General features: G+C 40.7%; 1 protein-coding gene across 5 annotated transcripts in view; it reads right to left on the bottom strand.

Moving 5' to 3' along the window:
• SETBP1 (SET binding protein 1) overlaps positions 1-10,705 on the bottom strand; it is a 505,913-nt gene that overhangs the window by 338,183 nt on the left and 157,025 nt on the right. The window lies entirely within an intron of this gene.

Here is a 10,705-nt window from a genome sequence, read left to right on the forward strand (position 1 = left end):
GCCATGATGAAGCACCAGGGTAGGGCATCAATAGAAATAACTCTCTACTAATTTTTAATTCCCATTTATAACATCTTAATAGACATAGTAATAAAAAAAAAAGCTCCTTCCTATTGTTCTTGAAGGCTTATAGAGTATTTCCCTTATAACCATCCTGTGAGGTAGGTACATTGAGTCTAATCTTCAATTACAGATACAGAAACCTAGGGCTGAGAGAGATTAGAAAACATGCCTAGGGTCATATAATTAGAAAAGAGACTTGTGAGACAGGAAAAATGTTCCCTGTCCTCAAAGTCCTTACCATCTGGGTTCTTAACCTTTTTTGCATCATGGACCCTTTGGCAGTCTGGTGAATTCTTCTCAAGAATAATGTTTTAAAATCCATAAAATAGGATTACAAAGGAAAACAATTAGATTGAAATACAGGTATCAAAAAGGTCACAAAGCCCTGGGTAAAACCCCCCTTCATATACAACACAGTTTAATTACAATTCAAATAGTACCTGATGAAGTACCAGACAAGGGACTTATAGTATCAAATGCCACAAGGGCCTTAGTGGAAGGGTCAAGATGAGCCTGAGGTATACTGGAAAAGGTTTTACTGAGGAGGCGAGACCTGGGTGAAAACTCAAATCTTTGCTAGTCATAGATTCATTTCCAACAACAGAAACACTTTTGTTTGTTTTAACTCTTAAGAAACTCTTTAAAGTCTGCTCATACTTGTCAGTTCAAGAGTTAACAAAGAAACAAGTAGGAAGGATAGTCTGAGTGGCTCTGTATGTAGAGGCTTGGGCATCTGGGATCTACATGCCCACACGAAAGCACCAGAGAAAAACCAAACAGGGACAAATGAAAACTAATTAATGTACTTCATACCTAACAACACTAATTTCTACATCCTACCCCATTTCCTTACCACAACCTTTGTGTGTCAGGAAAAGTTTTTTCTTGCCCAGTGGTATCTTAAAGTCTGTGCCAGAGCCTTCTGGGATGCCAGGAGGTTTGGCCATGGATTGAAAGGAACTTATACTTTCCATCTCATGTGAATGCATATCTCCCCACTATTTTGTAGTGTGTTCAGAGAACAGATTGAGAAGCCATGATCTTCCCTCTCCAAAACTTCAAGCCTTCTCCCTTCTTTTGAACTTCAAGAATAAGAGCATTAGACAGGACGTTAGGGATCATCTTATCCAACTTACCATTTTACTTATTTTTTAAGATGCTATTGATATCTTTTGTCTTTATACTACTTTCATTTCCAAATATATTCCCCCTCTTTATGAGACATTCTCTCTAACAAAGAATAAAAACAGAAAGTATATTTGTGGGGGTGAAAGTTAGTCATGGGAGTATTTCAACACAGCTTAACGAGATATCACCCAGTCTGATGTTCAATGCAATCCAATTCCTTTTTTGAAGAGGAGAAACTGAGGCTTAGAGTAGTTATTAGATTTTCCACAGGTGAAGAGGGAAGGAGGAAAGGGTGGAGGTCTTAAATTGCAAAGCATCAAATGGCTCCAGTGGTATGAGGATATTCACAGAAGAGGAAAAGATCCTGGATCCCACACATACCATACTCAGCTCAACACCTGGGTCTGTACTTGGGCTGTTGTTGGCGCTTGAAGTTGAAGCAACATAGTTCAATAAGCACTAAAGTGTGCACTGCCTGTAGAAGATTCACTGTTAGGTACTGGGAGAGAGGCCAAATTTGGATAAGACACATCCCCTCCCTTCACAGAGTTTACAGGATGGCAGGGAAATATGACACAAAGAACCACAATACAAAACAATCTATGATAAATGCATTAAAAAGTATGATATGAAATGGAGTATTTAGGAGATGTCTTTAGGAGGAAGCATTTGAGTTAGCCTTTAAAGAATGGGTAGATATTGAACAGCAAGAGGTGAACTTATTCCTGATCTTCCCAGTTGCTAATGCTCTCTCTCCCAAACTATTTTGTATTTAACTTTTTGGTTCAATCATTTTTCAGTCATGTCCAATTCTTTGTTGACCCCATTTGGGGTTTTCTTGGCAGAGATAGTGGAGTAATTTACCATTTCCTTCTCCAGCTCATTTTACAGATGAGGAAACTGAGGCCAACAAGGTTAAGTGACTTGCCCAGGGTCACACAGCTCATAAGTGACTGAGGCCAGATTTGAACTCAGGAAAATGTATTCACGACTCCAGAGCTAGCACTATAAGCACTGTACAGCCTAGCTGCCCTAGTATTTAATTACTTTCTACTTATTCTCTGTATATACTTATATGTACTTGTGTTTCCTCCCATTAGAGTGTTGTTGTGGTGTTTGTCCTTTTTCTCCAAGCAAGACCATGACATCAAGATGACAACATGACTTGGAGTTGACTTTGATTTGAGTGAGGGAGGGCTGTGCAGGTCACCAGCCTCACTTCTCCTCCAGAGCCATCTGAATCCAGTGACCTGATACTCCTTGGGATGACTGGAGATGGCCCAGGATGAAGTGGGAGACCTTGGGCCCTTTAGGCCAAGGAGGTGAGGCAAAGGCCATTCATTGAATAGGCCCGTTTAAGAAGTAGCCAGGGCATGGCCCATTTAATGAGGTCAAGAAAAACAAAGATATCAGTCTGGGTGGGAAACAGCAACAGTTAGTATTGATAATCAGTGTAAAGGTAAGAGGATCCAGGAACCCTTGGCAGGGGCCCATTGGAGTCCCCATTTCAGAGTGCAGTAGGTTTAAGGTTTTAGGGCAGGACACAGGAAAAAGAAAAGGAAGGGAAGGGAAGGGAAGGGAAGGGAAGGGAAGGGAAGGGAAGGGAAGGGGAGGGAAGGGAAGGGGAGGGGAGGGAAGGGGAGGGGAGGGGAGGGAAGGGAAGGGGAGGGAAGGGAAGGGGACGGGAGGGAAGGGAAGGGGACGGGAGGGAAGGGAAGGGAAGGGGAGGGGAGGGAAGGGAAGGGGAGGGAAGGGAAGGGGAGGGGAGGGAAGGGAAGGGAAGGGGAGGGGAGGGAAGGGGAGGGGAGGGAAGGGAAGGGGACGGGAGGGAAGGGAAGGGAAGGGGAGGGGAGGGAAGGGGAGGGGAGGGAAGGGGAGGGAGGGGAGGGGGAGGCAGAAAGGAGATGAAGAGCTGAGGTACCCAGCTAGCATCCAGCCAGCTGAATGCATCTTTAAATAGTTGCTGAAGGGTTGGTCCCTTTAATCAAAAAAAAAAAAAATCAAACTGGGAAGAGAAGACCCTCAGGGTTCTTGGGTAAAAGAGAAACAATTACTATTTACTATTTAAATCCACTCTGTGCTAGGTGGGTGGGAACTTGTTGTCTAGACTATGAGCTCCAGAGAGAATTGGGTTTGAGGCTTGATCTTTGAGCAAGAAATGTAGCCAGTAAACCCAGAGGAAAAAAAAAACAGCTTTTAGGGATGGAAAACTGGAGGAGAAATTGAGTACATGAAGGACAGCAGTATGAGAAGGCTGAAATGTGGACTGGAGACAGATTGTGTAGGTCTTTACAAATGTCTGAACCAGGAATTTATGCTTTATTCAGTAGGCAAAGGGTATTTTTGCTAAGAAAATTCTTTGGGACAAATTAAAGATCCACAGTTCTCAGGACTTTGTCCTGGGGATCTGGCCATGCATTCTTGTGTACAATGTTCTCCTGGTTCTGCTTACTTCACTTTGCATCAATTCCTGTAAATCTTTCCAGGTTTTTCAGAAACCATCCTGATCATTATGTTTTATAGTATTAGAATGTAAGCTTCTGAAGAAGGGTCATTTCATTTGCAGCACATGGATCTCCAGCACAAAACAATGCCTGACATATTGTAGGTGCTTAATAAATGCTTGCTGATTTACTGATGTTAGGATATTCTAGGAAAAGTTGTAAGCAATAGAACAGGGTTAGGAAAGCATGGATTATGAATGTACAAAAAATGATGAGCAGCCCAGTTTATCTGGAACATATGATACATGTAAGGAAAATAGCAAAAGCTATAAATATAATAATATAAAGTCAGAAAAGCAGATTGGCAACAAATTGTGGGGACCTTTGAGTTCCAGGCAACTGGAATGCATCCCCACATCATTTTTCTTACACATCCTAACATCTTTCATCAAGTGTCTCCAACTCACCTAGCCTATATTCTGCTTTCACTGCTAGTCTAGACAACTCTAGCACTTAATTGTCTAGACAACATTTTTTAACTCAGTATAGAGACTCAGTGTCTAAACTCCTCTGAAAGCTGCCATTTCATGCTCACCTGAAGTCTGGAGTCGTTTCAGGGGGTGAGCAGGCAGCTTGCCTTCCAGAGAGGGCCCAAATGCAGCTCTCCTATGTCTGCAACCAGTGGAACTGACTCAAGCACTATCCAGTCTCCCACTAAATTTATGACCTGTCCTTTCTATACCAGAACACAAGCCTCTACTGACTTTCTGAGAAAGACGAATTTCACCATTGCTGCTCCACTTTCCTCACTCTTCATCTTTTCCTTGCTTCCTTGCCTCTAGCAGGAGGCTAAAGGCCTGATTTATCATCTGGTCTGATAAACAGACCCACATCTTAAGACCACACAATGCCAGGCCACTTCCTTTTGAGCCAAACTCTAGCCACACACAAAGTATTTGATTACAAGTCTGCAACTGAAGAGACTAGAGAGAAAGAAGTAATGTGGGGGTAGGGGGGAGGGAGAGGAAGAGTAGGTAAGTAAGGTATAAGAGAAAGGAATCCAGCTAGGGGGCAATTTCAAAGATGTAGGAGAGCCATGGTTACAGAGGAGAGACAGTAAACCTTCAACCCACCCCATGAATCTTGCTTTTTTAATTCCTGTTCTCCCTATCATCCCTTATCCATATGGAGAGGCATCAGTACTTCCACCTTATCCATAGCTCCAGAGACAAAAGACCTCACTCCCCTTCTCTTCCTGACCACCCAGAGTATTTCCTGGCTGTATCATCCATTTTAGCACTTGTTGAGATCTAATTTCCAGGTACATATGCCTTGTCTCTCCAAGTGAGTATAATCTGCTTAAAGCAACAACTGCATCAGATCATTTTCTGTACTTTCTTTACTCAGTCAGTCAATCAAAAACATTGATGGAGAGACTCCTATGTGCCAAGGGGTGGAGATATAAAGACAAAAATCAAATAGCCCCTGCCCTCAAAGTGCTTACAACTTTTCAGAATAAACATCTAGTATGAATATACAACAGATATACCAACTACATACAAAGTAATCTGTGGAGGTAACAGTAGCTAGAGTTCTTAATCTTTTCTGTGTAGGCAGTCTGGTATGGACAGATCCCTTCTCAAAATAATGCATAAAATAAAATATATAAAGCTGCAAGGAAAATCAATTATCTTTGAAATACTTATCAAAATATTAAGAAAAAAAAACAAGCTCAGCCTCCAGAGTAAGAATCCTTGACCAAATACAAACAGGCAACATCTCCTATAAGAGGATATACTTCTACTAGGTAGAAGTGAAGTAGGAGAGCATTCTAGGGGGATCGTTGTGTTGTTGCTGTGTTTTCCTTTGTTCTTGAAGAAGACTATGACATCAAGATGATGACATGACTTGCAGTTGACTTGGATTTGAGTGAGGGAGGTCCGTGCAAGGTCACCAACCTTACTTTCTCCTCCTGAGCCATCTGGGTCCAGTGGCCTGATATTCATCAGGATGGCTTGAGATGGCCCAGGATGCAATGTGAGACCCTGGCCCTTTCAGGCTAAGGTCCCACAGCACTCTCAATTTGAATGAGACACGTCCATTCAATAAATAGGCTTCTTTAAGAAGTTGTTCTAGGGATGGTCCTGATCCTTTTAATTAAAAAAAAGAAAAAATCAAACTGGGAGGAGAAGGCCCGCCGGTTCCTGACTAAAGGAGAAACAATTACTATATAGTATTTAAATCTACTCTGTGCTAGGTGGGTGGGGACTTATAGTCCAAGTCTGTAAGCTCCTGTAAGTGTAATGTAAGTGACATGTAAGTGTCATATGGAGAGAACAATAAGACCAGTTTGGCAGGAACCTAGAGTTTATAAAGAGGAGAAAGGTATATAAGAAGCCTGGAAAAGTAGGCTGAATCTCAATCATGAAGAAGTTTAAATCCCAAATGGAAGAATCTGTATTTTATCCTAGAATCATTAGGAAGCAAAATTAACTGACATTTTTTTATTTTGTTTTGTTATTGGTTTTTGGTTTGGGGGTATTTTTTTTAAAAGTTGGAAAGTCTTTTTAGACATGCTGATTTAATAGTATCACTTTGGCAGCTATGTGAAGAATGAATGGGGAAATGGAGGGACTTGAGGGAATCCAATTAGGAGACTATTGCAATAGACCAACCTAGAGGTAGGGAGGCTATCTCTACTCACTTTCTAGCACAAGACTAGTCACACAGTAGTAAACTGACCAATACCCTAGTTGCTTGTATCCTTTCTTTGTAAATTGCTTTGTATATATCTTGTATTAGGTTTTTTATATCTGTGTAATTAGCCTCCGAAAGAATGTCACCTCTTCAAGGATTGCTTTTGCTTTTTACTTTGCTATCAACAAGCATGTAGCACTATACCTGGCACATAGGAGGCACTCCATTAATGCTTAACAAAATGAGTTCAATTGAATTTTTGTCAGATTGTAGACATCATCCCTCTTTTCAAATCAGACTTCAGCTATCCCCTAAGTAGTATTGATCATCTTAGCCTCTTGTTCCTATCTGTGACCTGATAATCAGAGATTGGTTAAGAGAGAAATGCTACAGGGCCATGCAAAAAGCCTCACTCTGATAAATATTCTGGAATTCTCTGGCATCTTTATGCTGCTGGTGTATAGAAAGTGTTTCAACCTTTTTATGCTCAGAGAAGGTAATATATACCTTCTTATGCAGAGGTCAGTCCTGGTTAAATAGTTTAGGGAAGAGAAGGGAAGGGAACAAGCATTTATTAAGCACCTACTGTGTGCCAGGCACTCTGCTAAATAAGTACTTTGCAAGCATTACTGAGGAATGAACTCAGGTAAGCTGGACCACTACCCCAACTCTACCTAACATCTAACTGTGTTCTCTCTTCCCTTGAAGTAGGATCATTTGGATGCCTTGTTTTTTATGTTTTGTTTTGGTTTTGAGACTGAATCTCCTGTCTCACTCAGGCTTGAAGCCCAGTGGCCACTCATAGGTCCAATCCAACACTGATCATCACACTAACTTTAATTTGCTCCATTTCTGATGTGGGCCAGTTTGCCTCTCTTTTGGTTATGTGGTGGCCCTCTGTTCCAGGACACTTACCATGTTGATGCCAGATATACTGTGGGCACTCAATCAGCTCTAACTTTAATGCAGCTCAGATATCCCCAGTTCAAGCAATCCACTAGCCTCAGCCTCCCTGGAAGCAGAGGTTACAGGTATGTGTCACCGTACCAAGCCATGAATGCATTTTCCTAAGATCTCTGGAATCAGAGAACTTTAGACCTTCCCAGTCCTTAAAGATCCAACCTCTTCAATTCATGGGTATAAAAACAGGTGCCCCCCAGCCCCTCCAAATAAAATGACTTGTTCATGGTATAACAAGGTTGTAGTGACAAGCGGGGAACACCAAGGGTCTTCAAGGGCCATGGCAATGTAGGACAGCTGAGGAAGTGGGCTCTTTGGCTTCCTAACCTCCCCTTACCCCAACTCTCCCTCTTTAATACAAAATGATTCCTCCTGGGAAAGTCAAATAGAAAGAAAGCCCAGACTCTGAGTCTGTCTGCCACCCCACAGAAGGTGTCTGTTTTGCAGAGATCTGTCTCCTGAGAAGCCCTTTCGTCAGTTTCAAAGCCAGGGAATTTCAAAGCCACTAAAGGCTATTCAGGAGCATAAAGACAATTCAATTCAACAAGTATTTAGTGAATAGTTCTTGAAACACCGCCCCCCCCACCCCCCAAGGCAGGGTCCAGCATGTATTGTCCAGGGTGCTATTGATTACTGTTGGCTGCTCTGCTTATCAAAGAAAAATGTCCCACTTCCAGCTCCCCCTCCAAACCCGCCCCCGCCTCCAGCTGTCTCTCTGTCTCTGTGTTAATCCAAACTAGAAAAAGTTAAACCATTTAACCTGGCCATGGAATGGGTGAAAAGATCTAATACTAAAGATCTTTCTGTTCTTTGATTTCCTGTCAACCTTATATCTCTCACAGAGCAGCAGGCTAAACATCCTAAGCTCTGCCTACCTTAAATAACAACCTATGTCCCAAAAGGATGGGGCTGACAGCGAGGGATTAAGAGAAAATGATGATCACTGGTTTGTGGGCTGCCTTATCAGAAAGTCTGGCTGGTTGGTGAAGGCTTCTTAAAAAAGTAGACTTGGAAAGATGAGTATGATTTCCAGAAGCCTTTTTGTGTGTGAAGAGGGAAGTAGGGCAAGAAGGAATACACAGGATGGCAGAAGTAAACATATACAAACAAGAATGCACTAATTTTATCACCACGAAAGATTGAATAATTTTTTGGCTTGGACTGTCTTGGAGTCAGAAAGACGAGTTCAAATCTGAACTTAAGACACTTACTAAATCTGTTACCTTGGGCAAGTCACTTAACATCTGTTTGCCTCAGTTTTCCCATCTATAAAAATGTACATAATAATAGCACTGCCTCCCAGGGTTGCTGTGAGGGTCAATTAAGATAATAATTGTTAAATATTTAGAACAACGCCTGGTACATGGTAAGAGCTATATACATTAGTTATTATTGTTGTTATTACAGAAGGTAAATGTCAGTTTGAAGATCCTATGCAGAAATATATGTACATGTATATACATCTATATATACATATGTATGTATATATGAGTGTGCGTATATGTATACACACACACGACGACTAAGGGTAGAGGAGACCTTTAGCTATTCTGAAGCCTTTCCATCACTAAATAGGTTGTTTGAGGTAAACTGGATTTTCCTGTACAGAAACACAGGGAATGAATGAATTTGCACCTCTCACTCATAGAAAAGTAGGCAGCCATACTAAGAAACTAAGTTTAGCTGTTTCTTTGAATAACTGACTTAAATACCTCCCTCTCTTGGCTGTCTCCCTGTTTATCTGTATTTTGTAGACAGTTGATGCTCAGGTTGATTAAGTCACTTAGCAAGGCCTGAAGATAGCTTCTGTAGTCACCCATTAGGAATCCAAAATAAGAAAGGGATTTGGAAACATTCCCAGTTGGGGAGGATAAAGAAAAAAACAATCTTTAAACAAATAGGAGAAGGTCCTGAGATAGCTAGTATCATCCTGGCTATCTCTCTAAAGAACAAAATTCAAGGGAAAGGCTATATGACAAGTCATCATTTTCATGCTTAAATCATATAAAAGATAATAAGGTTACATCTTATGATAAGGTCATCAAAAGATATATCAAAAGATAATAAGGTCACACCTTAAGATATAAGCCACACCTAGAGAGAACAGATTGTCAAAGAGTTGTAGAGAAGCAGTGTAATATCTCGTAAAAGCTAGAAGGGATTTCAGGTCGTCTAATCCAACACCCTCATTTTACAGAAGATGGTTAAATGATTTTTCTAAGGTCACACAGGAAGTAAGATCCAGAATGAGATATGAGCCCAGTTTCTCTTAATACAGAACTTTACACTTTGACGTAATCAACTGACAATTCAACAGTAATGTTGCCACTGAAGACTCAGAAGAGAAGGTTCCCTTCAGGGAGCAAGTTAAACTCCAAATAAGGAAAGCCCAAAGGATAAGGATGCTCCAGACATTTAGAATATTGCTCTGATCCCCTGAAGAAGCATACATTCTACATTAAGCAAAGCTGATACAGGACAATCTAGTCTTGCAAAATAAGGAAGGGATTAATCACATTACATAAATTATCTTTACTTCCTCAAAGAATTCCCTGCAAGTTTCCTTTAAATGCCAACACCTCTAGCTTATTTCAGCATTTATCTACTGGCCTATAACTACTTGCTAAAAAGGCTAAAGGACACAGACCACATCTTAAGTACCAATGGGGAGATCCATCAGAAATGAAGTTTCATGGCCCAATTGAAAAGTTACAGTATGGTAAGACAACCGTATTGTATTTTTAAAAATTGGGGTTTTATACTGTTTTTTCAAGAGTAAGGCTATTTTGTAAACAGACAGAAGTATGTAGTTCTCCAATTGCTCCACCTTACAGAGGGAGAAGCAGTCAGCCACAGTACCTGGCACACAGTAGGTGCTTGATAAATACCTTTTGACTGAGTCTGAGGTAAATTGTGACCTATGATTGTTCCTTTCTTCAGCTAATATCAGTTGTTAAAACTAAACGTAAAATCAATATGGGACAGAGAGCAATCTAGATGGAATATGGGAAAGGAGTTGTTACTGTTGACACTTCTCACAAAATATTAGGTTAATGGTAATAGTGTTCTTTCTTAGGTAATATTACTTATATATATTACATATATATAATAAGTATTATTACAGACATATACATAATAATACATAATATAAATATAATATTCTTTTAGTATAGACCCTAGACCTGTGATTTCATTGATATGAAGAACTTTCAGCTGAGGTGACTCCCTCAATATATAAAGGATGGCACCCTCTGTCAAACTTCTTATAATTTAGGAAGCTCCCTAGGACCCTGTAAGTTTCAGCAACTTCACAAGGGCCACACAGCCAGTAAGTGTCAGAAGTAGTAGTTGAGCCAAGATCTTTCTGGCCATTATGCCATGCTTCCTCTCTCGTATTATGTTTTAGGCATTTC

This window comes from Notamacropus eugenii, chromosome 4, assembly GCF_028372415.1.
Source record: "Notamacropus eugenii isolate mMacEug1 chromosome 4, mMacEug1.pri_v2, whole genome shotgun sequence".
In the NCBI taxonomy this organism is placed as follows: Eukaryota; Metazoa; Chordata; class Mammalia; order Diprotodontia; family Macropodidae; genus Notamacropus; species Notamacropus eugenii.